This window comes from Chelonoidis abingdonii, chromosome 5 (assembly GCF_003597395.2).
Source record: "Chelonoidis abingdonii isolate Lonesome George chromosome 5, CheloAbing_2.0, whole genome shotgun sequence".
Taxonomy (NCBI): Eukaryota; Metazoa; Chordata; order Testudines; family Testudinidae; genus Chelonoidis; species Chelonoidis abingdonii.
In genome coordinates, this window is record NC_133773.1 from 83253748 (window position 1) to 83257404 (window position 3657).

Sequence of the window (3657 nt, forward strand, 5' to 3'; positions counted from 1 at the left end):
ACCCCTGGGTCTTTGAATGAGGCTTTATACTTGGGGGGGGGGGCGAGCGGGCAAGCACCGGGGGGGGGGTGAGCGGGTGGGCAAGTGGTGGGTGGGCAAAGAGGTGAGCAGTGAGCCAGCAGGGATTCTAGGGTTGGGCATGGGGGTTTCTGGCAGGGGAGGGAGAACGTGAAAGGAGGCGAGTGGTGGGTGGGGGACTGACTAGGAGGGACACAGCAAGCCAGCGGGGGGTTAGAGGGTGAAGAGGGCTGTGATGGTGGGGCCAAACGGGGAGGGGGCGGGTCCTATTTTACTGCTGTGAGCTGGTCACGCTATGCGTGCTGTTTCTCCCCCACACACACCTTCCTTTTCAGCCCACAGCTGTTTCGGCAGAGTGGCGCTGGGGAAGGAGGGTTGGTTTCTGTGGGGTGGGTGGCGCTGGGCAGGGAGTTGTTTCTGCGGGCGGCGCTGGGGGGGGATGTTTCGGGGGTGCTGGAGGGGGACAATTTTATATTCTTACCTCAGGCGCAAAAATAGCTAGTTATGGCTCCCGTCAGAGGAAACATTAAGAACACTCCCACTTCATCACAGGGGGGACAGGAGTGAGCCTTGCAGAGTAACAAATAGGCCAGGGCCAGGAATGGGAGTACTGGACTCCATATCAGACCCATCTGGAGGGTGCGCCCCTGCTGGGGACACTAATGGTTTTGCGCAGCTGTTGCACACTAATCTGCAGTTGTTGAAACAACTTCAGGCATCTGTGGGTGATGGGTCTGCCTGGTTTCTGGGAAGGCCTAGCATGGGCACAAGTTTGGGAGTCGGGAAGCAGGTGGGGCAGACCCCCTGCACGCCCGGGGGGCAGTGGTGTGGTTGAAACCCCATGGCACATGTCAACTCATATTTGTTAAGACGTATAAGCTCCTGGGATAGAGTTGAGCTTCATGGGGGGGCTGTGGGGAACAGAGCACTGATGTTTCTTCATCAGTCTGTTCTGAGTACAGTTATGCCGGGGTTTCTGACCTGATGGGAGTTCACCTGCTCAGGACAACTAAGGATAAAATCCTGAGAGGGGAATATGTGGACATATTATCCCTCTTGCACAGCGAGGGACAGAGCAAACAGAATAAGGAGTTGCCCAAGCGGCCAGGGGTGCCTAAAACATGGGAAAATGGGGAGGCGGCCTTCCTTATCTCTGCAGGTGTGATGGTACAGGCTTACCCAGAGAGAAGCTCAGCATTGTTTAAGTATATGGATATGATCAGGTGGGCACATACTATGTTTGGGGCATGTGTTGGTTTCATTATGAGCAGTTTCAATTAAGGGCAGCAACACAAACGGATCTGGTGGGACATACCACATCACACACACTGGTTAGAGTGGATGACTGCGGGGACCAGGAGTTCACACAGACAGTGGCCTGTTCCTTCCCCTGCAAATTCAGGAGCGGCACGAGTCAGATAATATTTGCTGGGCATTTAATAACAATGGTTGTTTTTGCAGCCCCTGTAGATTTCAAGCATGTGTGCGAGATACGCTTTGGGACCCATTTGGCCCATTTTGCCAGAACGGTAGGGAACAATCACAAGGGGAAAACAGGATTGGGGTGGGTGGAGTGCCAGCTGCAGGTTTGGCTCGGCTGAGGCAGGTCATGAGGTGCAGAACACAAGCAGGATTGGGGGGCAAAGTGGGGGCGGTCCAAAGGGCACAGGCACCATTGCCAGTTAGGCTTAAGGTGTTCAGGGTTTCCTATGATATTACCCTAATAAAGCACATATGGCATATTTGGGGAGTGGGGTTAACTGGGATTTTGGATCCCCTTTTCGGGGAATAGCACCCATGTAAGGTAAAAAAAAAAAAAAAACAATTGCCGATAGGGAACCTAAGGGTGTCCGTCTCTCCCTTCTTCCCCCGCCCCGCCCCCAAGTTCAATCCCCAACAGCACTGCAAGGGAATATCGAGTAGTACATCACCTTTCATACCCACAAAGTGGTTCTGTTCACACTGTAATGAACCAGGTGGCCTGCCAAAACATTTGGGGGTATCCCATGCAGAAGACGAGATAGAGGGCCCCTTCCACTACATTAGCATACCTGGGTATCGAGTGGAACACAAAGGAAGGCATATTTCAGCTCCCTCCCAATAAAAGTGTGTGCTTCTGGTATGACAGCATGGCAGGTCAAACTTCTACCTCACACAGGGTTATGAAGTTAGTGAGCGAATTTGTGTCAGTGTCTGAGCCTTAACATCTCTTTTCCTTCCAAACATGTGCCTGCAGTTGGATGATGGCACAGTGGATGCCCTGTCTTGTTTGCCGTTCAACAGTGTACGGGGGCCTGCACCAGGAGCTAGCGACTAGTAGATGACGCTGGTGCTGTGGAGCTATGGCATATGAGGATCTGGGAGACTGGTCACCTATATGGCCCATCAGCAAGGGAGGGGTGTTGCAGTACATGGCATTGACAGCCCAGCTGCCTTTACGATCCTTGTGTAATGCAAAGGGCAACCGAGTTCATTGGGAGGAAGGGGACTTCACCTATAAAATTTGGGCGTAACATGGTTTCTGGGATGCCATACAAAAGGCCATTGGAAGATGTCTGGGACCCTGACTAGTTGTGGCAAGGAGGCAGCAAAGCTAATTGCTGGCACCTCCTTGTGGTGGATGTCCAGTCCAGGTGCTCCATAGGGAAGGTATCCAGTAGGAGGTGCCATTTAAGGGAACGGAATGGTGTGGGGTTTGGGGCTCCTATAGTTGGAAAGGCAGGGAGCCAACCCCCCTTTCTCATAGCTCACCTTACCCCTTCTACGAGTTGGGGTAATGGTAAGGTCCTGGCAATGGATTTGCTGGAGGAACCTGGATGGAAAAAGGAGGGGAGCTGGTGGAAGCCCTCCTCCCGGGTAATTAAAAAAACAAACAGGGTTTACCTGCATTGTACACTTTTATTTGCCGGGTAGTCCCAGACATCTAATAATAAAGTCACAGTCTGATTAAATCCATATCAGGAGTCTCCTGTCCTTCTTTCAGTATAGCTGGACAAACAGCAACTGGCTTACAATTTAGACTGACTACAGTTAAGTTCTGAAACCAAAACCCATATACTACTGTGAAATTATTGCAACATCAAGATTTCTCTGATGATACAGCCTTAGGTTTTCTATTCCATACCACAGCTTAAGAAGCAACCTAAATTCTCTTGGCGATGGACAGCTATATAAATAAAGACTTGAAAACGTAATTATAATTCAGCAATCAGTGAGTCTCACTGGGGAGAAAGTATCTTATGTTAGATATGGCTCAATGGTGTAGCCTATGGCTACTTTTGGGGCCTGTTGAGATGTCAGTTTCTATTGGTAAGAATAGCTAAAAGTCCTATATGGACAAGGATTAAGAAGGATAGTCATGGTCTAGAGATGTATACACTAACACTTCACTAGTGTAGGTGTGGATTTTTTTCTGTAATTAGTTTCAATGAATAGGATATCCCAATACTGGAAGTTGGTATGGTCTACAGTGTAAACTAAGTATCTACCATCCATGCAAGTTTCCAACCCTCTACTGCTACCATCTAACAGTGCAATCTTTGAGAAAGTTGTCGCATTTCAGAGATGTGGGAAAGGGCAAAGTATACAGGAAAAAGATTTAAATGTAAAGGAAGCACACACCTTCAATTTTTACCCCAG